Genomic DNA, 25,528 nt, shown 5'->3' with positions numbered 1-25,528 from the left:
CTTCTACCAGCTCTGTTTACATTCTTTTTCTTCTGTGACCGACTTTCTTGGATGTTTTTGTTCCGGGGTCATAGACTAGAGCACCGGTTGTGGAGCATCTGCACACTTGTCGTCCAGTTAAAGTCTGATTAAGGCGTATGCATGCAGGAGAAAATTGATTTCCAATCACATTATGTGGGTGTTTTAATTGGATAAGAATTGGATAAGCTGATAATTTATTCTTCTGGGTTCACCCTGAGTGCTGCCACCTGCTGGTGAGAAGAGTCATTTCCTTTCATGCTGCTACAAACGTAGGGTTAGTGTTTGTATTGTGCATTAAACTGCAGCTCAATTTGAATTAATTTATAGAAGTTTGGATTTTGGAGATTTATTGTATCTCCTCCATCTTCTCCCTCTAGTTTCTCATCTTTCATACTTAAACTAGTCTAATCTAAATCGATGGTCTTGTCGTCTTGTCGTCTTGTCTTTGTCGTGTCAAACCAAAAGACGCAGAAAGAAAAATGTATTCGAAAAAACAGTCATTGTCAGATTATCGGATGTTATGAATCACTGTGGGATCTTTGAGACCAATACTGGTTTGAAGTTTTTTAAAACCCAGCTCTAATGTAAAGGTTGGAGGACGAGGAGGAGGAGGAGGAGGAGGATGAGTTTTCATCCTGATGAATTTAAAGAGACGGCTCCATGCGATCCGTTCTCCTCCGGCTGCTGCAGGATATTTAGAGTTTGGGAATAAACGGCCTCTGAAGTCTGAGCAGCACGAGACGATCTGGCTGTCAGCTCCATCGCAGCACACGAAGCACCTGGTGGAATTATCTGGGGGGGGGTTTACCTGTCTCTCTGTGTGTGTGTGGGGGCGGCGGCTTCCAGAAACACTCGCTTCCCAATTTAACCAAACGTCTCTGACAATAATGTTCCACTTAATAAACCAAATGACGTGTTTTACCTTTATAACCTGCAGATCCTCTCGTGTAGAACATGAACACGACCTCCACGTTAACGCGGCACAATAATAGTCCAGTAACATATTAGATATTAGATCAGTTTCCACAGGGTCCATTATTCTGTGTTTATGTTTGATAGATAAATAAAATACATTCTGAAGGACTGTTGCTGCATTAAACATCCAGTCACTGTAGAACTTAATGGATAAAGTGGTTGTGCTGCTGTAAATGAAATAGAAGAAGAAGATTTTCCTAAACTTAATTGACATTTTATTGATTTAGTATAAAAAGATGAACCAAGATGAGGGTTTTTTATTGTGATTATTAATGGAATACTAGTGACCATGTTAACACATCACTTGCATCAAGATAAGATGCAGAACTTCACTCATAAGAACATTTTTGTGGATTCCAAAGGTCAACACCAACTACATGGAGCACACGCCAGCGTGTCATTATAAAGTCCTTTATCAGGAGTTAAACCACCTCTTCAATCTGATTAAAGAACTCCCTCTGATCTGGTGGAGGAGGATACATGGGGCTGTTCTGATTGTCAGTGGACTGGTGACTGTGTGTGTAGGACTAAGGTTGTGTTGGGATGCTGCTCTTTATTACATTAATTATAAATGAACTGTTCCGCGTGTTAGAAACTTTATTAACATTGTAGAAGCTGCTGTCTCCTAAAGCGACTAACAAACAAAGACTCTTTCTCTGTGGGTGTGTGTCTCTCTGCTGTCACTGTCACTCTACAAATCTGAATAGAATTAAATGATCCGCTCTGTGTGCGGTCGAGGGTCCTGTGGTTAAGTCACGACGTAGCTCCACCTGCTGCCACCACAAATACCGACGCCTCTGACTGATTGATGTGCTCTGCTTGTGGCTACAGACGACCTCCACCACTAGTAATGAGCTTTCACTCCGTGTGACACTCACACAGTCGTCTGTCTGTGTGAGGACCTTCTATTGACACCGTAAATTCCCTATCCCCTAACCCCTAAACATCTCTAACCCTTAACCCCTAACCCTTAACCCCTAAAAACCTAACCATCTCTATCCACTAACCATCTCTATCCACGAAGCATCTCTAACCACTAACCATCTCTATCCTCTAACCATCTCTATCCACTAACCATCTCTATCCACTAACCATCTCTATTCACTAACCATCTCTATCCTCTAACCATCTCTATTCACTAACCATCTCTATCCTCTAACCATCTCTATTCACTAACCATCTCTATCCTCTAACCATCTCTATCCTCTAACCATCTCTATCTCCTAACCTAAAATACTCATTAAGAAAAAATACTTGTAAAGATGTTCCACTGAGACACTACATTACAACTCAAGTTACTAAACCTCAACCTGAATTGCAACATTTACCCCTTAACCAATTCTAAACAACTGTAAACCCTCAAAAAACAACAACAATATTTGTATTGGGTAAGAAATTGCGACTCACAAACACAGACTTGGTTTAAGAGTAAATGTCCCGGTCAGGGTTAGAACTAGGGTTAGGGTTGGGGTTAGGGTTAGGGTTGGGTTGGGTTGGGGTTGGGGTTAGGGTTAGAACTAGGGTTAGGGTTGGGGTTAGGGTTGGGTTGGGTTGGGGTTAGGACCTTGAGACACTACAGGTCAAAACTTTGGAAGCAACTTCAAGTTTCTGTTCACAATGCTTTTCTTAAAAACAGCTGTGAGTTCTATGTATTTACTTTATGACCAGACTTTGCTTTTATTGATATGCACCATTTTCTTCAGTTTACCTTTAGATGTACATTAATGTCACCAGAACGTTGCTGAATATGCATCATTCATTTTAACTCTTTGGCTTTTCAGAGTCTGCATATAAATATCCCCTGTGGGACGAATATATATGTGTCAGACTGTTGTTAAAGCATGAGGAGGTTACTTTAAAGAACACAAAGTCTAAACAAGACAAACTACCTGATAATTATAGTAGAAATGTCTCCAGATAAGTTACTCTTTATATAATAATCACATTTATTTCGATGCAAATATACCAATGAAACTATGATCTTTTATGTACAAATGATATCACTTCCAGACTTTCAGCCTGTAGAGAACATCTTCAGAAATACGGAAACATTGTTATTGTTTTTATTAAGTTGTGGAGGCCGACGCTTTGCACAACAATAAAGCTTTTAGTTTAGTTGGTCTTTCAGTTATTTGAAGGTTAAAACCTGTTAAGATCAGTTTTTACTGTTAACGTTGTAATTAATTTAAGGTTAGGACGTGAGATGCAACAACTTAATAAAAGCAACACATTCACACCCCCCCAAACTCCCCTCTGCATTTCCCAAACAGAGATGACCTGACACAGCCACAGGGCCCTCACCCACGGTCCACCCCCCCTCTCTCCCACCTAATCCCTCTCACCTCTGACCCTTCCCCTGCACCGTGGAGATGACTGGACAGATAACGAAGTCCCGGGGGGGGGGGGGGGGGGTTGACATGATGTAGTGTTGGTGTAGTCTGGGCCAATGGGAGGTTGGAGGCTTCTCGTTTAATTAGGTTGTGTTCCCTGGAGGAGGGGCTGTTTTCTGCCCCCCCCCCAGCGTCTCTGTCAGGGCTCAGAGGTGAAATATGAGCATAAATATTTATACACGTATGTAAATGGTCATTAGGACTTTTACAGAGAGGTCGAACTGGTCAAACACGGTCATTATGTGGAGAGTTTACACCAGAACAGTCGGATCGTCCATCAACCAGTCAGCTGTTGCTCTTTTGTCCGTCACCACAGAAAAACTGGGCAGATTTATGCGGGAGCATGACAGGTTCCCAGGACTCCAGGTCAACTTCACCAGCACAAACACATTCTGTGGTTCAGGTCAGATATCGTGCTGATGTAAGAAAAGTGATACATCAGATATAACAGTGTTAATGCTGCTTTTTTTATACAGCGTCACCAACATTAATCAGCAGCTTAGTTCCACAGGAAAATAATTTCTAGGAGACATGAATCTATTATTGACACGATGTTTAAAAGCCTTTATGTCATATAAACAGCTCCATTTAGTTGAATTGAGATAAATAAATAGAGATTTATCGTCCAAGTTTCACAGCTGTTAATAAAGCCAAGAAAAAATATATTATTTTATTTTTTATTTTTATTTATAATGCCCTTTTCTATCAAAGGGCTACAGGATAAAAAATCACATTAAAGAAAAAAAAAATAATCCGTCAACAGGAAACTAATCACTATGATTTGTGTTTTTGAAGTAAAATCCAGTCACTGAAACCTTCAAAAAGACATTTGAGGCGTAGTTTTAATGGATATTTGACATTTTTTAATCAGCTGATGGTTGTTGGTTCCATTCGTTTATAAAATGTGAAGAGTGACAGTGATTTTTTTTAACACCTTCATTTACCAAACAGACTAAAACAAAAACCCATTCATAGAACAACATCGGGCGTTTTTCATTATCTTTCAATAAGTAGCTTGAATGATTAACGAGTGAAGTAGTTTTCCCGTTCGTTAACTTCGTGGTGTGAGTTTGAAAAACTTTCGTGATGGATTAATCCGCTGTGGAAGCCTCGTCTGTGTGATCGCATCAGACGTGTTCACAGAGTCGGACCGAGAAGAGGATTCCTTCGGCGACGCCGGCGTTCACGTCCAAACAGAACTCCCCCTCCTCTTCCTCCCCCTCCTCCCTCTCCTCCCCCTCCCTCTTCTCCCCCCTCCTCCTCCTCCCCCTCCTCCTCCTCCCCCTCCTCTCCCTCCCTCTCCCATGGTGCCTCGCTGTCCTCTCCTTGGTAGGGAGTAAATGATGAGACCCTCCCGTGAAGTCGTCCACAACATTTGTTGTGACTGACGCAGAAATGAGGAGAAAAGATTGAAGGAGGGAAGAGTGACGGACGGAGATGGAGAAAGAGGACGTGTGATGCGTACAGTGGAAAGCTCTTATTAATGGATGTCTGCCACTCCTTCGCCTCACAGCGTCTACTATCAGCATCCTCCTCCTCCTCCTCCTCCCTGTCAGGAAGATGAATCTCTGTTGGCGGAAGGAAAGAAATGGAGCCGGGGCTCCGCTGGGGAAATGAACTCACAACTATACTTAATCATTTACCTCCACCTCCACCTCCACCTCTACCTCCACCTCCACCTCCACCGCATCTTTCCTCCGCGCCTCCTCTCGCCCTCTGGCGTCTTTGACATTTGATCCGAGGCTTCGCCACAATCTCACAATCGAATCCTGAAGCAGGCTCCTCTCACCGCTTTGTGAGTCCCGTAGATCAGCACCTGAAGGAGGAGAAATTTCATTTCGTCTGATTGATGCTGAAATTAACAGAAAAACAGGTTGAACGTGAAGACGAGTCAGTGCAGAGAATCTTTAGGAGAGAGCTCGTTGTGTTCCTCAGCGCTCTGGGCTCTGGGTGTAACCGGCCGTTCGTTTTAGACGACTTCTGATTCTGTCTTAACTATACAAACTCATTGTCACACACTGGACCTAAAATACCTTTTTATTTTTGTGATTCGTGGCCACACAGACGCATGAGATGGAACGAAATGATGCGTTCAGGTCCCGGGTTATTTCCCATAGTAACTATAACATAAGTGGAAATATAAATGAAAATGGTAACAGAGCATTAACAGCATTAATGTTTGGTCGGCCTCAGCTACTTGTCACATTAACGCTCAACGGTTACAGGAACGTTTTTAAAACGTCGACGTTGTGTTTGTGAACGTCACTGATGGATTTTTGGAGTTTTGTTTGATACAGACCTTTTAATAGTGAACGTTGGAACATCTTGTTCCTTATTCTTCTATCCTCTAAGATGGAACTGGATTCAGTCCAGTCAATGTTTGACCACTGGAAGATTTAAAAGATGTTGGAGAAACTGTCTTTGAAAAGAGCTGCATCTGTGAAGAAGGAACATAATTAGAAATTTATAATAATAATTAGAAAAGTTTCCATCTATTACAATTTATTAAAATTAGAGTTCAGTCTCATGAAAACATTTTTTATTTTATTTAAATTCTTACTTTCAACCTTTAATTTTTATTCTGCAGGTTTGTTTTGTCTTTCATCTTTAAAATGATCAACACAACAGACAATTCTTAAAACCTCAGATCTTATTCAGCGTTTGTTAGTTTCATCAGTCAGGAGGAAATAATTTAATAATATAATTGTTATAGTTTGTCAGTTATTTTTTGAGTTGAACGTCTGTTACGACAGAACATTTGTGATATAAAGTAAATTCTTCATTAAATTCATTTCGTTTATATCCTGGTTGTGTTTTATTTATAAGTGTTTCTAGGAATAAAAAAGCTGACTCTTTGTTTTAATCCCAGAAATAATGAATGAAGTTCTGCTGTCAAGTAAAACGCGATTAAATATTAATTATAAACCATCTGACAGATCTATAAATCACGCGTCCTCCTTTTGTTCTGGGAGGAGCATTGATCTCGGCGCTCGTTCCTCGACGTGATCTCGTTAATCAGAGGAATCCCAGGAACATGGGCGTCCTGAGCAGACCTCGGTCCAGCTGAAGGCTTAAAGCACGAGCTCCTTCCAGGCTGCGTTGATGCGTCCTGGACGGAAATAGCAGCATGTGACTCACCACATTAACAGAACGCCGCCGAGGTCTCGCAGCATCAGAGAGGAGCGAGCGCCTGCTCCCTGATGAATAACGAAGCATCGGGAGGAGCTGAGGTCTAGTCTCATCTTTAATCCAACAGAAGACACTTGGCTGTAAAATTTAGTGTCTCTTCCAAAGCTTCCAAATTCAGCTCATAAAGGATTTAAAAAAAATATCTAAAATAATAAAATAACAAAGATGATGGTCTTATTTGAGCCCTGACCATTCCTGGAGTTTTTACCTTTAATGCCCAAAGAAAGTACTTCATTCTTATTCTGTTTTTAAGATCATTTTATTTTATTTTATTTGACTCTTATTCTTATGTCTGTGTCTGGTTCATATATGTTCTTTATGATCTTGAGACTCTTGGACAAAATAATTTGCCTGTGAGCATCAATGAAGTGATCTTGAATCTTGAATCTTGAATCGTGAGGAGTAAAGGTCAGAGAGTTAGTGAACGATTTCAGACACAGTCAATGTGACACCCAACAATCCAAATATTTCTGCAGAAGCACATGGAAGTTTCCATGACAGAAGTTCCTTCTGGTGTCCCACTACTGCTCACACAGATAATCTAAAGTAGACGGGGGGGAAATACCAGGCAAACACAGTCATTTAATTAACAAAAACAAAACAAACAGGTTGAACTTGTGCCATTGTTGGTTGCCACAACAATTAAAAGCACCAACAACTACAACTACAATGGGAATGCCCGTTCCCTGCATCTTAATGCCCTGAACTCCAACAGCACCAAGCAACCACGAATGAAAGCTGGCTCGGCTTATGGCTTTAAAACTAAAATATCTTCCAAACACAGCGTTTGTTTGCTCCCACCACTTCATCAATAAACATCTGACAGAACTCGACCCCGATCTGGAGAATTCAAATTCAAATTATTCGTTACAGCTCTCAAATAAACTCAGGTGTAAAATTCACCGAAATGGATGAACATTAATATCATAAATGACAGTTAGTTTTTGTGTTTTTGTTGTTTTTTTTAAAGCTTCTGCTTCTGATCCACTACATCTCAGAGGTAAATATTCTACTGTAGTTAACAATGTCAGTGTAGGTGGTAATGTCTGAGAAATGAAACGGTCTCTATAAAAGATCCGTATTATGGATCCACCTCAGATTTTGCCCATTTCTTTTCTCTCCGCGGCTAAAAGCCAACGTTCACCGGGATGCTGACACCTAATGAAACCATGGAAACGTAGCGCTAACATTCAGAACTCAGGTGAATGGGAGTTTCAATGTGTCCACCTAATTTGTTTCCAGTAACAACTGCCTTCAAAATGACTGTGACGGTGACGGTGATGTGAACTGGAAAACCTGACGTCTCATCTAGTCCCACTTCAAATTTGACAATAATCCGACAGAAAATCAGTATTTTACACAGATTTTTTTTCCTGCAGCAGCAGGCGTGCCAAAAGTGTGCCATTTGGAGGCCGCTGGTAACCAGTCAGTCATGATGTTGGGCTCTGATGAAAGGTTACACCTTCATGCTCAGTGTTTCCGTGGCAACTGTTTAACTGCGCGGACACACCAGTGCACAGGCATGAATGCTTTTTGAGCCGTAGCTACGCACGATGCTGCCACATGACAATGGAGAATATGTGGAAACGAAACTGCTTCTAACGTAAAATGTAAAAGTCTGCTGCAGCGTACGTTGTGTCTTAGTGGACGAAATGCTCGGTGTGAACTAACTATTTCACTTTGTTGAAGTTTTATCTGCTGTGAGGCTCAACAGACGAGTCGCACACATTTTCATGTTCGCGACTTGTTGGACACACGTGTTTCCTGCACCTGCAGTTATGGTAATGTCCTGAAATGGAACTCATCATTCTAATCCCAAGAAATGAAGCTTTCCAACGATGTGTTGGCACAAAGACGGGGGGACTAAGTTGATCCCTCCCTCCTGGTCTTTTAGAAGCTACGTGGACGAAACTCTACACGTCCAGTTTCTCTTGTTTCATCTTGTTTTTATTGGATCCACCATCACCTGGATGACTGAGCAGCTTCATGCACATGTTCCAGTTAACGTTGTTGCCAGTTTTCTGAAACAAGGCGGCGTAAGGTAGATGAAATTTCAGACTACGGGCTGATTGTGTTTTTTTTTTTTACTGCGGGGATTTTGAGAAAGGAAGGAGGAGGAGGAGGAGGAGGTAATATCTGTGACCTGTGGAGCTTTCACATCAATTGGCTGCAGCCTTGGCTGTGCTGGACGCGGTCCTGCTGGTGGAGGCTGGTGCTGTGCCGAGTGTGTGTTTCCTATGCAGAGCGTGTCATGCTGCTGTCTGGTCGTGTTATCGCTGACGACTGACAGCCGTGACAGCAGAGAGCAGCTTATTAAGACGAGCGACAGGAAGAGGCTGCACGCGGGGTTAGCAGGGCAGCGGCAGCATGTGTGTGTGTGTGTGTGTGTGTGTTTGCATCCTGGGAAACAGTCAGATTTCTTATCGCTTCTTCATCTTATCAAGGCTCCACCTGATTAAAATGACACTGAAATTCATTCAACGTCTGTCTGCGGGTGCACGGATCAAATAGTGCAACAAAAGTCCAATTTCGGCTTTTGTTGAATTATTTCAGTGTCTGAATTAAACAACGAATTAAACCAGTCATTCAGTCATTTCTGCACACGGTCAGACGTTAGAGTCTGGGGTGTGATCCTTGTAACGTTTCTATCGACACGTTCCCTCCTCTAATGAGGACACCGGGAGTCTGGTCAAGACTCGATCTCCTCAAATCGGATCCATGTCAGGGTTGATAGTGGAGCAAACGTGATCCAGACAAACTGCAGCCACTCATGCGTCCTCCATAGAGGGACTATTGAAATGTGCAGACATGGCTCGGGCTCGGGGCCAAAAGCAAGGTGGTCGGCTAGGAGACACAAACCAGCCACAGAGACGCCCGAGACAGAACAAAGAGACGCAGTATGTTCACAGAGATGCAAAGGTATCGCGAAGAGACACCAAATAACTACACAAAGACACGAAGCTGCTGCAAAGAGACTTAAAATCAACACAAATGACACTTGTCACACCAGAGATGATAGAGCAACAAGCTGTGATTCATTTTCAAAAGGAGCCTGATATGAAGTGACACCCAGGACCTGACAGGCATGACGGAGCATCAACCAGTGTGACGCCGGATATGTGGTTAATGTTTAAAGAGAAAACACCAACGACAACGTAAAGTCACACACAGTGTAGCATGTAGCCACGCTTAGCCCGGCTCGAATGTTGCATGAATCTTGAAGTCAGGTGCCACTTCTGTGTGTCGTAGGTAGGACGGATACCGCTCTGTTAATATTCTGCACTGTTTTTAAACTCATGTTGTTGTTGTTGTTGTTAGGTGTGGGTATTGGCGAGGATTTCACGATGCAATACTATAAATCACTGTAAAATTTAAATGCGGCTTAAAGTACAAGTTGTGTGTGTGTACATCAGATGACATCAGTGATAATTCATTGGACAATTGAGTCAAAAAACAATGTTAGTAATGATCCATTTCCAATTAAGTACAGAAGTCATTCACGATCTTAAGGTATTCAAAATGGATATTCCATCAGAAGAAACATATTATTAATCATTTTTCCCATCTTGTTGTCTAGATTCCATAGATTCTGTTTGTAGTAGCTCCACCAATACAGAGGAGGAAGTAGAAATGTTCACAGAGGTGGTTTTAGTTTACAGCAGAGCGAAAATAAATAACTGCTCCAGATCAGTCTTAGCTGAAGTCCGATCTGGCCCTGATACCGACTGGGACATCCCAGGGTGTAGGTACGCCGTCTTCTTCTTGCAGCTACTACGAATCAACACAGAGTTGTTGTCACTTACGGTTTTAGTGGTGAACTTACAGAGCAATGCCAGGACAGCACAGGCTGGTTGCAGGAGTATGAACCAAGCTTTATTCCAGTGAGTGCGTTTCTGAATGTGGTCCTTGTTCCAGTTTACATGCAACAGAGAAAACTGAATAACTGACAGGAACATGTCCTCCTCCTCCACACTAGGTGGCGATATGCCCCTTTCTGGTTGACCTATTGCATCATATAATAAAGGAGTTGTTCATGTGGCAGAGCTTTCACAACAACCAGATGCATAATAGTTCAGCTTTGATCGTAACATCTGGTGCAGATAAGATGGCGCTATCCCTCAGGTGGTTCTTCCGTTGTCCAGTTAAAGTCTGATTAAGGCGTCGGAGAAAATCAGTTTCCAATCTCATTATCTGGGCGTCTTAATCAGATAAGGAGAGTAACGTGTTTACATGCACTTCAGTTGTCGATGCAGTTTTCATGTGCATGTAAACGTACTGAATGAGTGTTGTGGTGTGGATCCACTTTACGCCCTGATTCTCTTCCATTCTTGATATTTGTTTGTATCCTGAACATATTATACCATATGTTCCTAAAGTAATTCCTGATAGAAGCGTGTGGGTTAAATGGTTTGTTCTGTTTTGTGTGACCGTGCATCAGTCTCAGCTCAGTGCTAAAGCCAGCAGTGCACTGAGGAATTCCCGGGGTGTGAGCAGGATGTGCACAGATAGCTGCTCAAACAGGACGAGGCTAAACGAGAGCCTGGACCAGATCCCGTACGCTGCTGCTGCTGCTGCTGCTGCAACACCGGCAGACCTTTTTACGAGTTCATGTTATCTTTCCGGAGGGAGCGCAGTTATTCCAAGAACAAGTTTTGTGCAAGAAAGTAAGTTTTAAAAGTCAAGGGTCTCAGCCATCCGGCCAAGGAACGGTTGAGTCATCGGTATTGATTGACCGGCCCGTAAACCCCCGCGGTTCTGCAGGTACGTTTACTCTGAAGGACATTATAAATTTACTCAAACATCAGGTGGAAATACAGCAGCTGATTTCTTAGAATAGCTTCTCAACAGAACCTCTGACCCTCTCTGCTGTCCATAAGCGGACTCTGTGTATATGAATCCGCTCTGTGTAGGCAGACACAAGAGCTCTTGTGTGAGAATGTGCGTTGTATGAAGTGTGATTGTCGTATTATTTATACGCTACATGTGGGTGGGCAGAGCAGAGCCAGAGGGCAGCACATGTTTACACTGAGAGTGATGGAGAGATACTCTGCAGCGCTATCGAACACCGATCCTGTGCTGAGTGAATCTAAAGTAGCTCGGCTGCAGTTGTCCTTTAACTCCTGCTCTGGGTTTTGTGCTTTCCATCCAAAAAGTGGAGTGCACATTTTAGCTGAATTAGGATGAGATAAATAATGAGCTGGTTGTGTAGGTCGGCAGCTACTGCAGAGACACTGTGCGTTTACATGCAGAGCTTAATCGAGCTATGCTCAAAATTCGACTTTCTGACTACAGTCCTTGTCCCAGTTTACATGCAGCGCAAGGAAATCGAATAACTGTTCTCCTCCTCCACACTAGGTGGCGATACGTGTCTTTTCAGCAGGTTAATATCACGTTAATACGGCCCGATTTCCTGGTGACCTATTACATCTTATAATAAATTAGAATCGTTGATGCAGCAGACCAGCATTTCAAACAACAACCAGACGGATAATAGCACATTTTTTAATCTCGTACGTAATTCTGGTGCAGGTAAGATCCGCGCTGTCCCTCAGACGGTTCTTCTTCTACTGCAACCAGCTTTCTTGGATGTTGTTGTTCCGGGATCACACACCAGTGCAGCAGTTGTGGAACATGCGCACACACTTTATTATTAAAAATGTGATTCACTGTATACATGTGGGAGAAAACCGAATTCCAATCGCATTATCTGGGCGTCACAATGGGATAATGAGAACTCTGATTTTAATCGGAGTAACGTGTTTACCTGCACTTAAGTTCTCCTGTTATAGTCTGATTAAGGCAATAATTAGTTTTTTTTTTTCACATGCATTTAAACGCACTGAATGAGATGACGTCGAAGTCAAAGCATAGACCCTAAAAAAGAATGGAAATGTGACGGAACCAAATTTATGTTTGGTGCATGTGTTACCGTGATGAAGGTCACAGTTTCCTTCTCCTGTAATTGTCGTCTCTTGGGTGGATGCATCTTTATTTATTCTCCAGACCAGGCTGTTTGTGTAGGTTGGTCTGAATAAGAGCTCAGGTCAGGACTCTTCCTCTTCCTCTTCGTCCTCTCAGGATTCCTTCCTTCTGTCTTTTTGACTCTGATTTTTTAAGTTCATGCCGGTGCTAGAGAATGCCTTATGTCATTTGGGATATCAAAATGTCTGGAAGCACAAATACAGTGGCTATGTGCACTAGATATGCAGAGACTTGCCGCTAGCAGGGAACAAAACTTTGCTTCCTGAGAGTTAAACAAATAATTTGACAGTTTGAAAAATGCACATCTTTTATTATTATATATTTTTTTGCAGGTGTAACGGAACAGACACCGTTCTCAGGCCAAGCGTGATTAGCTTAGCTTTGCATTAACAGGAAAAAAAAATGATTTTTTGTTTTGCAGGAAAACTTTAAAATTTTTTTTTGGTTTCCTTATCAAACTATTTTATTTTTTTTTACTATATCATAGCATTAGTATTAAAACTAGATAGGTAGTCGACATTTCATAGGTTCATAAGTCTATTTAAGAGTTTTTGAGCCTTTATCCCAAATGTATTCACTAGGTCTGTGCAAAGATTAAAAATATTTAATCGTGATTAATCGCATAATTTTCATAGTTAATGCAAATTAATCTGTTTTGAATCCAGCTGGAAGTTTTTATTACTCTTCGATCTGAGCTGCTAAGAAAGCTCCCTGCTCCCTTCATAACTTCATTCACATCGACAGTAAACAGATAATTTAGTTCTTCTCTAAAGAAGCATCAGGAACTTTAAAGTTTAACTTTTAATTCAAAAGATCAATTTCTTCATCTTACTTCTTCTCAAGTGTTTCAGCTTAATTCTTCTTCTTCATAATTCTTCTGAATATTGTTTTATATGTGTTTCACGGTCATGCAGTAGGTGATGTATGTGAGTGCACTTCGCTGTCTGCTTGCTTTCCACAGCGTTAACGCTGCTTTGATCAGGTCCTGTTTTCCCAAACTGAGGTCGTAATACAGAATGCGTGTGTTAAAAACAGCGTTAAAGATTTGACAGCTCGAATGTTGCTCGTCGTTGTTACATAACTTGCTCCTGTGGATTAGCTTCAGATTGTAGGAGTTAATATTTGCAGTAGTTCACTGAAAGCTTTCAGGTAAACATCATAATCCTGCACCTGTGGTTTAGTTTTCCTTTGGCCGTTGGTGAAAATGTCATCGGGTTCCACGATTTCAGAATCACAACATCTGAGATTTTTGTAATTATTTCTTTTTTTAAAAAAAAAACAATCCCAGTGATGACAGTGCTCTTCGGTTTGTTGGCTGGTTGGTCTGCACAGTTCAAACTTCCCTGGAGTTCTGGAGGGGGGGGGGGCGGGAGGCAGCAGGTGCAAGGAGGAAATCAAACCCTTCACCCCTGCCCTCGCCCGTCCACTGACGCCCTCCACACCACCACCAGCCTGTCCCAGCGTCCACGAAGGAAACACAAGCTTCCACCTCGTCACCTCTTGTTTATGTGCTACCAGCCTGGAGGAACTTCCCCCCCACCCCCCCACCGGGCCAGTAAACCTGACCTCTGACCCCATAACAAGGAGCCAAGTGTTGGTGTTAAGTTGTCAAGTCGTCTGGAGGAACGTTACCTGATCCTCTCGCACCAACACAACTCCAGTCAGAGTACACAAGGCTATAAAAAAATGTGATGCTGACTTAAAACCTGGTTTTATCTCCGGAGGGGGGATAATATCTCTCACTGCTCTGCTCCTTCAGTTTTTCTCACTTTCCTTCTTTCTTTCTTGGATGGAAAAGAAAAGTTAAAGATACACAAGAGGTTACAGTGTTGACCTCAAACTGCAGAGGCTGAGAAAGACTCAAAACTACTGTTTATCATACGCAGTGTAATTTAGTTTGGTCTGATGGATTCAGTGCATTTTTAGTTTTTAATGGAAACCGATATCTGCCTGAAACATGAGCTCATTCAGATCTGTTGTGGCTAAGTTTTCCTCTCTTTGTCTTGTTGTCAATGAACCCATGTGCAGTATTAATCGGTACCATCGGTCAGTCCATAGGTTTCTATAGAGAATATTAGTCTTAGAAAAACTCCTCCCAAATTAAAACCAATCCAGTGACTGATCTGTGTTTTTCACCATCTGGTGTCCATGATGAGGCTCAGTATCTAGTGAAGGTACAAGCACGTCAGGCTAATTATTATTATTATTATTATTATTATTATTATTATTATTTTTGCAGTGATTTTGCCCACAAACAGCTTTCATCTATTTTAATTTTATTCTTTTTTTGTTGTCTTACATGAAGGTGATGCGTTGTGTTGATACAGTTAATTAAATCTATTGTTATAATGACTTTTATTATTAATAGATGATGGTGGTGATGAGACTGGGTCATGATCCCCATTGAAATACCCAAGGATTCTCTTCTTCTGAGCAACATTTCATTAACCTGGACTGTGTGCAGTATCATGTGGGAATACATATACAGACCCATCAGCCACAACTTTATGACCACCTACTGGAGACGTAAATAACATTTAAATCATGTTGTGACAATTCAGTACTCTGCTGGGAAATTTTAGGACCTGACATTCAATTCTTGTGGATGTTACTTAGACATGTAAGCCCCCACCTAAACCAGACCAGACCAGGACCCCCCCACCCCATAGCAACGACAGCCCTTGATGGACACACATACAATAATGCTTTAAGAATCTAACAGATATTTCAGATTTTGGGCGTAGAAGAACAGAGCGGTGTCATATTTCCGCTCTTTTGAAAACAACAATCAAAGAAACAGACCATTGCAGAGATTGTGTTGGTGATAGATGTTTGTAATAACAGCTGTAGTGACAGTGACTTCTAATCACCTTCTGAATCACAGAGGATCCAGGTGGAGCCACGCTCACAGTTTTCATTAGAAGCCGTGTTTGTAGTGGTGTTTGTGTGCAGCGTTCAGTTTCTCTGAAGACATCAGTTGGTGCGTTTAGCTGTTTCCAGAGACAAGATAAGAACTGCAGCCGGTTCCCAGCCTCCCCACTGATCCACTCCACTGATCTCTGTCCGTAATGAAGCATCCGTCAGCGGAGCTTCGTTAGCTCAGGCATGCGGCGTGCTCAGACTGGTTGTCGGCACGCTGCTGCCAAACACTGCAGGTCTGTCTGCTCTGTAATTACGGAGCGCCCACTCCCTCACGGTGTATTTGATAAAACAGGGCTTACTTCCATGCCTCCGGGCGCAGGAAAAAACTGAGGGATGGATGCATTCACTCCGAGTGAAATCACGTTTGGCAAACACGGAGCTGTGAGCGAATACTTGCAGGTCCTCAGGTTTGTTTGGTTAAAGGTTTTCTATGACAGGTGAGGAAACAGTCACAGGAACTCGTCCAAGGCCAGTTTCCTGGACCAGTTATACATTAAACTGGGAGTTACGCTAGGAACTAATGTAGGTCGTTAGATTAGATAACTGTTGACCAAGTCAGTGAAACAGAAAGTTCATGAACCCAACACAAACCGAAACAGATCTGAAAGGATCAACCTTTGGTCAGGAAGTAAATACAGCAGCGGATATTTAGACGTTTTAATAGTGCTGCTGTTTCTGTAGCTTTTGCAAATTTAAAATCAAACCATGACTGTGTAGAATAAGATTCCAGTTGCAGTCAGTAACCCAGGAGTCAGGTCTGGTTTAAGGTTTTAAATGAACCTTGGTGGTATCTTGTTTTTGTGGTTAATGGTTCTCTAACATTGTCTAATAAACCAGATGAAACAAGAACAACTGGACTTGATTTTCCATCTGAGAAGCATCTGTTCATAATACTGAGTATCAGCCTCAGATCTCAGATGTTCCTGAAAAGTTCCTGTTCCGTAGCTCAGATCAAAGATCAGTCTTTCCTTGTCTAACAGTTTCCATGGATGCTAAATAAAATGCTGGGATCAGATAGATGTGTTCATATTAAGGATGTCCTGATCGAGATGTTCTACCTCCTGGTACGATACTGATCTTTTAATACTGAGTCCTGATCTGATCTTTAATAGAATCCTAAACTCTTTCCTTGTCTTCTCCTGGAGTCGACTGGATTCAGTCCAGTAAATCGTTCTAAGTTAATGTGGAGAGGGCAGCTCGTACCTCGTGTTCTCTACTCCAGAAATGTTCTGGTCCTCCAACGCTGCCATGAACTCCCCAACCCTCTCTGGAAGATTAGTCTCCAGGAAACGTTTCTCTTCTTTTAAACGCTGCAGCGTTCAGTGTTGGTTGTTGTTGTTTGGCTGCAGCCTTTGACCCGGCGGCTTTCATGCTTATAGCCAACCGTCAATAAACCAGAAGAGGAAGAAGCATTTTGACGCTGCCAAAGGACGTGGATTTGGTTCCCGGCAGAGTCAAAATAAATAGCTTGGCTGAAATGCAGTAATATTAAAAATGCCTTGATTGGCACCGAACATCCCTATTTTTTGGATGCACCCTGATGTGGATGATTGAGAACCTCGGAACAATCCTTTTACCTCATCCACACCTTAAGATGCTACTCTACAAAAGAAGATTCCTGGATGAGAACGCAACAAACACATTATAGGCATCTAATCATGGACCCTGTCAGTCCTCGACACTGTCACCTATGTCACGATGGCATCTCCTCCTTCAAGTTGAAGCTGCTGCAGATCAGACTTGATCCAGAACATCCCTCAACATCCTTTGTTCAGTTCTTGCTTTGTAGTTCATCAGTAGTGACCAGAAGCCCTCCAGACTTTCCACGACCCATTTCCCCCCTCCTAAGGTCGACATGGCATCTGCGCTCATTTTCTCTTGATGTTACCTGAATTCACAACAGCAGAAACATGTGCATCAACAACAGTACTAACATCAACACTGTTAACCAGCGGCAGGTGGATTCGTTGTCCGGCAAATAACGTCCGTGCAGAAAGAATCTGGTAAAAAAAACTTTTGTGAGCCTCCACGAGCAAACTGTTCACAAAGACGTTCGCATTCCACAGCTTAGAAAAAGTCCCACAAAGCTCCTCTGTTGTGCTCCTGACAGCGTGTAAGGTGACACCGCTTCATTCTCCCTGTTATTTCTCCTCTTTCCACCTTTCTCCTCCCATCTGTCTGACGGCGCTGAACTCGCTTCTTTAAAAGCCAGAGGACAAGAGGAGGGAGAGGAGAGGGGGGCTGAAACCAGAGCCGTTCCCTCCGAGGAGGTGGAGGCGATTTATGGCATGCTTGGAGGAGGAGGAGGAGGAGGAGGAGGAGAGAAGGAAAGGAGGGCATGAAGCAGCGGCAGAGGTTGAAGAACTGGGACAAAAGTCTGCAGAGAGATAAAAGGACTGTGGAGTTTATTGTCTGAGTCGCAGAGATCGAACGGGAGGATTAGGAGGAGGAAGAGCCCTTGGTTTGTTCTGTGGAGCTGAACTTGGACTTGTAGCCACATGCTGAGATCGTAGCGAGAGCGTGGGACAGGAAGTATCCAGGTAAGACGACGGGGCAAAGGTCTCCGCCGCCGCTCGCTGGGACCAGCTTCTGCATGTGTGTGTGTGAGCGTTTTAAATTTTTTCCTTTGCTCGTTTCTGCGTCGTGAGCTTTATTCTTGAAACCGCAGAACTGGAAATAAAGCGCGATGTAAAACCTGAGGAACGGTGTCAGGAGTGGAAGAGATATTATCAGAATATATATAAGTGTGTGTACAGAAGGAGGAGGTGGAGGAGGAGTGCGGCTTGCTCCATTCAGAGCTGAGTCAATGCAACACAGATTAAATCCACCTCCGTTCCACTGTGTTGTTCTTTCAGATTCAGGTTCCCTGTCTGTTGATCCATCAGATAATATTCTCGTGTCTCATGCGGCAGCTGACTCTTATTTATCTGCTTGACTTTGAGATGTTATTACAAGGCGTCTTCACACACGTCTGCCTCAGTGTGTCTGTGTGTCTCCATGTCTTACCACATGTTGGATTTTCAGCTCCACCTTCACGTGTTTGGCTTTGATTTAATTCATCCAGGTTTCAGTATTCTGTGACATTTCCAACCTGCAGTAATGGAATATAGTTCGTAGCGCTTTCAAAGACTCAACATTTCTCTTGAGTCCAACCTGATCAGTTTTTCTACGTGTTTACAAAAAAATCAATACGGAACATATTTCTTTACAAAGTGGCTTCAGATCTGCTGGAAATTGAAATCTTTTCCCAGCTGCACCACCAATAAGGTTCTTACCAATAAGGTTCTTCTCCATACATTGATCAGCCATAACATTCTGCTGTGAAACTGTTGGTCCTGGTATTCATTCCTGTGCATGTTACTTAGACATGTAGCCTCCACCCAGACCAGTGCCTCCAGTATTGGAGACCATAACTATGCTATTGGCACCAGTATCAGGACGTCCTGAGGAATATACCATCTATGGTCCGGTGTGGTTTCATGGTGATTCGCTAGGACACAAATAGACAGAATTTATATAAACTCAAAGACGTGCAGCTCATTAGCTCTGATCAGATTTGTACTCAAACTTTAATCTACTGTGCACAAACAACCAAAAGACTTTTACATTTCCTGGTCTGGGTTTATGCTTTCATAAGCTTCATAGCCGCAGAATAAATGGGACATAGTCATCGTTAACTTAAAGGACAAACATACATTATAAAAAGGATTCTAGGTCCAATTTAGGAGCTGATGGTTCAAAAGAACATGTAGAGATTAAAGAAGTGAGACGGAGACACAGAGAGAGGACGGTGCGTCGCTGTGAATCCTGCGTCTGTGGGACTCGAGCGGGGAAATGAAATGAAAAGGTCGCCCCAGTTCAGAAAGCGACTAATCCTACCTCAGCTTTCTCTGGTAAATCACAAAGAAATACCCTCGACCTCGCAGAGCAGTGGTGTGCTGACAACACAGCAGATTAAGTCGAGCACAGCCCTGTGACCTAAAGGAGTCAAATAAAAATCAGATCAGGGGACGAACCCGACAGTGGAATTACTACGGAAAACTACCAAACAAAACGAAAACACGGCAGAAATGAAATGTAAAGAGAAGGAATGTCAGCTGATAAAATACAAATGTTCTGTCTGTGATTCGGTGAAAATAGTAGGCTACAGCCATGCTAGCATGCTAGCATGCATCCATTTTTACTCAGAAGTCGGAATTTCCGAATTCTGAGTTGGAATATTCAACTGGAAGTCAGGTTTGGGTTTTGGGTCTGGTCTGGTCTAAGTAACATCCACATGAATGAATCCCAGGTTTCTCCTCCCGGCACCTTGGAGCTGAAGACGTTACGTTTCTTAAGTCTTTTGTCGCGGCCGATGTTTTTTTCCAAGACATTCAACACACCTCGTTCCGTCAGCACCAAGAGTTCCTGAAGAAAACACCTCATCTGGCTCACACTCAGGCTCCTGCCTTCACTTTTGTTGGATTAAATTGCGCCTCATCTTTTCTTTTGTCACAAACCACTTCACAGAGAATTACACGATCATTATGTGACAATTTATCTTGAGTGTCTCTTGTTGTCTAGACAATTTTCTAAATTTGTATTGACCTTTGCATCACTGGCGCATTTCCAAGGCAGTCGATGGAGGAAGCGTCAGGTGCTCGTAAGGGTTTTAAGAAAAACGACGCATTGTGCTCGTGAATGATAGTTTGTAAACTGACGTCGACATCCGTCTTAGCTGCCTAAATATGCTCATAGGAAATTCTTGAAGTGCCGCACGTTATGGATCCACTGACAGATCAATACATATTGATTTAAAACGTCAATGTTTACGCAGTGTTGGTTAAATATATTGACATCCAATTCTCACTACAGGCTGTAAAATGTACCTAATTTCCACAGACAATAGAGTCGGTGAAGCACATTTTCAGTTCTTTGTGTTTGTGACTTGGATAAAATACTGATTTATGAACCACCATTCACTCACCTAACACACAGTTTCCTTTTTTTTAACGTGAAACGTACCAACAAGCTCTAATAACCACAGTAACGTCCTGATTATATCGTTAGAGCTCGATACCAGCAAATCATCTGGAAATTTAAAGAAAACTACCCAGAAAATAAAGCTTTGCTCAAATATGAATTTAAACGGCCAAACATTGTTCTGATTCTTCGTAGTAAAGTTTAAAATATATAGTAGTAGTAGTAGTATTATATAGTAGTATATAAATTTAGATTTTTAAGGTTGATTCAGTCCTCAAGGCTTTTTGGCAGCTTTTTATTTATGATCCCGAGGAATTAACCAGGGGATGAAGGGAGGAAAACAAAAGAAAATAGCTGCCAGGAGAGGAAAACCACTCAGAGACTGGATGCTATGTGTGAAATAATTATTCAGTGAAAACCTTAACTAAAAGCGCTGACCGTAAACCAGACCAGAGCCAATGACCACAAACAAGCTCAAAGCGCCGCCGCTCTGGGGGCAAAACAAACCACAGGAATCTCCCAGGGAATAAATGAACTGAAGATGCCACCACACCTGTGAGAACAAAGACACCGAGTTATCAGACAACAAAATTAACCAAAAACGCCTCCACACCTGGAGGAAAAACAAGACATTTACAGAAATGTTGCACCTCTGCAGATCTGTTTTATTTATTTTAAGGGATGAGCATGAATGTCCTTTTGTTTTCTGAGTCTGAATTCTATCACTATCTGCTCTGAACTCTGCGGCTAAAGAAAGACTCGTTCCTCCTCAGTTGAGGAGAAGCAGATGAGATGAATGATGGAGGGATGGAGAACAGGAAGTGGTTTCTCCGTTCTGACGTGATGAAAATGGATGAGACGTGATCTTATTGTTTGTTAAGACTCTTCAACCTGAAGGTAGATGTGTTCACATTTAAGATGTTTTACCCTCTGATCTGATACTGATCTTTAAATACTGATTGTGATCTGTTCTTCAGTAGATTCCTGAAGTCTTTCCTTGTCTTCTCCTAGAGTGGACTCCAGTAAATCATGTAGTCTAGAGAGAGCAGCTCGTACCTTGTGTTCTCTGCTCCAGAAATGTTCTGGTCCTCCCACGCTGCCATAAACTCCCCAACCCTCTCTGGAAGATTAGTCTCCAGGAAACTTTTCTCTCCTTGTGTTGTAGTTGGTGGTATTGAACGATGGATCTCCAAACATCCACATTCAGACTGTTGAGTAGTCGACCTCCTCCTCGTCTGATGTTTATCCCGCATGCTCACATAGACTCATTTATTCGAACCGGAGAGAAAGAGCTGCAGACTTATCCTCAGCAGAAGGTCACAGCTCTGCTTTGGATTCATGGAGAACATTAAGAAGCCTTGGGGGGGTTCTCCAGACTCCATTAAATAGGCGTAAAAACTAATATGGCGCCCTCCTGCTGGCCATGAAATCAGCTTAATTTAAATGATCTGGAGCTGGGAGGGATAATTGGATTACTGTATATAAAAACTCCATTTTCCGCTCATTTATTTCTTTTTTTTTATTATTTATTTCTGATGACTTCTGCACAAAAGACGATGAGTGTGATGAAAAGTTTCCATCTAGATGGACAAACAAACACTCGCTTCTCTCCCAGGACGAGTGTTTGATGTGGAGGCGCGTGTTTGAATGGAGAGAACGGAGAAAGAAAGAACGAACGAAAGTGTTGATCACACGTCTCCGCTCTTATCTGTCTCCTCTAATGCAGGAAGCACCCGCTGATTATTCCCTTAATCAGGACTATCCCCTCTGTGATTAGCTCGCTGCTAAAAAAGCCCTTGAGTCGGGACGGGGACACGGCCGCTGGACCTTAGCGCTGCTTTCAGCTCTTAATTGCATTATCATGGAGTGAGTTCACGCTGCGGCTGCAGCCCTGACTGACAGGATTCACTGTGAAGAGACATGGTCTGCCAGCCAGACCCACGTCTTATCAGAAGATGAGTCTGGAAACGCAGCGTTTAGATTCAGATTAGTTTCAGCTGATACGGAGAAAAAATAACTCTGCACCCAAATGGATGTTTCTGCAGCCAATCAGAGACAATTAGTTGTTCGGGGTTCAGACGACTCTTTGGTTTAAGCCAAACAACTGAGCTGAATGACAACTGGAACAACCCCACGTCCCTGTGACCCTCGATCAAACATGCGGCCCACGGGCCAAACCTGGCCTCCCAGGGCGTCCGATCTGGAATTTACAAAATGCAAAACTTACACAGAAGGCATTTATCTGCAGTGACAGCTATTATTAATTTTTCCTTCAGGGATTGTGCTGTTTTAGTCAGAGCCGAGGACACAAATGTGCTGAAACACCACTTTTTTTTGTGTGTGTGTCTTGTTCTTCTTTGCACTTTGCACAAAGGGGGAAACATCTGTAGTTGTCGTGGTTAATAGGTTTATTATTCTAGTGTGCTACCTGTCCGGCTCGCTTCAGATCAAACTGGGCTGCATGTGGCCCCGGAGGATAAGCAGTAATAGAAAATTATCTGTTTACCTCCCACAGACGAGTGACAGAATATTGTTATTGGATTGTTCTCTCAGTGTTGCTGCTTGTAAAGAGATATACATAGACTGTATAAAAATGAACACCATGACAGCAACGTGAAGCCAAAGCCAGTGTGGTGCTCCCCCCGGTGGTTGGCTGCAGTACAGGTCCTATAAGCTCCGCCTCCTCCATGTTAGTGGGTGACATTAACATTGAAATGCAGAAATTGTTTTTCAAGCATTTTGAAGAGTTAATACAATGTTACTGCATGTTCAAGCATCACAGGAGTTTTATTTGATGCTTTAAAAACAGGATCATGATGATTGACAGTTGCCTTTGACATCCACTAATTTCTTTGTAACCGGTGGAGGTCGAGCAGAGCGCAGTGTTAATTCATCACCAGAGAGTCTAGAGGAAGTTCTAGTTCTAGTGTCAGTTTAACCAGTGCAAGAAAGCATTTTTTTTTTTTTGTAGCCTGTGGTTTAACCCAGGGGTCCAGACAGTTTTCTGTTTGTCAGCAGGTTTTTTTCCCATTTTTTCTCCCTGCACAGAATCATTTTTACTGTAAACTCTAAGCAGCAAGGAAGCACTTTGATATAGAGAAATAAAATGTTTTAGTTGTGTGTGACAGTAGATTGATTGGTTAGTTAGTTAGTTGGTTGATTGGTTGATTGGTTTGTTGGTTGATTGGTTGGTTGATTGATTGTTTGGTTGGTTAGATGGTTGGTTGGTTGATAATTATACAGTACCATCAAAAGTGTATATCTCATCTCATCTCATCTTCTACTATCCCTCATCCTCACTAGGGTCAAAAATGTATATAAATATGGATAATAATTATAGTTATAGGAAAATATGAATAATTGTATATAAATATTATAAATACAGATATACCATGTATGTCACAAATCTATATAATATTTCTTTAAGTACAACATTGTTCATAAATATAGATACAAATTCAGTTGGTTGCGTCAGTGTCCCATCAAGCAGCTGGTATTGTAGTAAAGATAAAATAATATCTTTGTTATTTTCTGTACAGGGAGGTTTTTCCACGTGTGATTGAAGTGATGAGTTATTTAAAGGCCCAGTCTGTGCAGCTTCAATAATTCAGTAAATATCAGGTCAGGTTGACGTGGCCGCTCCGTGCAGACGTTTTGCAGATGATGCTGTTGTGTTTGTGTTGCGTGGAGTGAAAGTGAAGCCGTGGCTTTGGGCCGGTGTTCAGAAAGTGCTCCTCTCTGCGGCCGGTGGTTTATCCTTTAATTTACAGCCGCTGAACCGAGTTATTTGTCGAGCCGCCCACGCTGCCTCGTCCCTCCAGTGCTGCTCTCAGCTCTGCTTACGTGACAGAGGAGCGCCGCGGTCCTCCGACGCCTCCGCCCGCATCGCCCACTCTTTCTTTCTTTCTTTCTTTTTTTTTACAGCTACAATTAGAGCCCACGGGCGTTTACGTTCAGCTCCTGCAGAATCAACAAAAAGACGCCTATTAAAGGCCCCTTTAGTGGCGCTGTCCCTCACTTTTCTATCCTCCCTGGGTTCAGAGGCCGCCACACCTCCACTTTATCCACCGTCCTTTCTTTTCTCTCTCCTTTGTGTTCTTTGTGTTTTCTCCTGTTTCGTTTTCTGGTCTTTTCTGTTCCTTTCTTTGCTTTTGTCCTTCTGTGTCTTGTCTTTTCTTGCCTTCACTTGTCTTTTTTGTTCTCGTCTTTCCTTTCCTGTTCTTCTGTTTCATTTCTCGTCTTTTTTGTACAGAGTTTTCGTTACAGCATCTCTGACTCCAAGTGTCCAGGACAAAGAACAATGTAGGAAATGAGAATATGTAGAATAAGTAGGTAATTAGAATAACAATACACAAGTCAGTGTAAGTTTTGTGTCCTTTCTTTTTCTGGTTCTTTTTTTATTTTTCTCTTTCTTTTATCATTGTTATCGTACTTTGTCTCATTTTGCTGTCTTTTCTGTTCTGTCTGTTCTTTTATTTCCTTTGGTCTTTCTGGTCATTTTCTTGTCATGTTTTATTTTCACGTCTTTTTTTATTTAGTTGTCTTTTCTCATCCTTCTTTCTTTTTTCTTTTCTTTTGTCTTTTCACATCTTGTTACTTTCCTTTTTTTGTTTTGTCTTTCATTTCTTTTCTGTTCTCATTCTTTATCTTGTCATTATTCTCCTCTGTCAGGTCCTTCCCTACCTCCTCTCCTCTCCGTCTGACCTTTCACCATCTCTGCATCCTCCCTACCTCCTCCCCTCTCGTCCTTTTCTTCCTGTCTCAGCACCTTTCACTGCTCTTAACGACTTACATCGCCTACATCATCCTCACTAATGAACTCATAAATCATCTGTGTGTACTTTAACTTTAACAGTCTGCCGGAGCGTTGGAGACTTTTCTTCCTGCAGCTTGATCCACGTTGACAGAGTTTTTATTAATGTGTCCTTCTGAGGTTCCACGTATTCAGTTTTCATTTCATTGAACTCTTTGAAAATCGTTGCGTTTTGAATGAAAGAGTTGAAGCTTCCTTGACTGATCCGCATTATTCAGCATTAACTTCATGATCTCTGATTGGTTTGCAAGGAACCGTTGACATTGATATAAAC

At 42.3% G+C, this 25,528-nt stretch overlaps 1 protein-coding gene across 4 annotated transcripts in view; it reads left to right on the top strand.

Moving 5' to 3' along the window:
- large2 (LARGE xylosyl- and glucuronyltransferase 2) overlaps positions 1-25,528 on the top strand; it is a 91,153-nt gene that overhangs the window by 38,175 nt on the left and 27,450 nt on the right. Inside the window, exon 1 of one of the 4 annotated variants that reach the window (XM_047581103.1) lies at positions 17,791-18,019. The exons of the other annotated variants lie outside the window; for them this stretch is intronic. The gene's annotated coding sequence lies outside the window, so the exon portion shown is untranslated. Of the gene's footprint in view, positions 1-17,790; positions 18,020-25,528 lie in introns of those variants that run through there. 4 annotated transcript variants of the gene reach the window in all.

The sequence above is a fragment of the Mugil cephalus genome, chromosome 3, assembly GCF_022458985.1.
Source record: "Mugil cephalus isolate CIBA_MC_2020 chromosome 3, CIBA_Mcephalus_1.1, whole genome shotgun sequence".
Taxonomy (NCBI): Eukaryota; Metazoa; Chordata; class Actinopteri; order Mugiliformes; family Mugilidae; genus Mugil; species Mugil cephalus.
The sequence above is the reverse complement of the archived record's forward strand: the minus strand, read 5'-3'. Positions and strand labels throughout refer to the sequence as shown.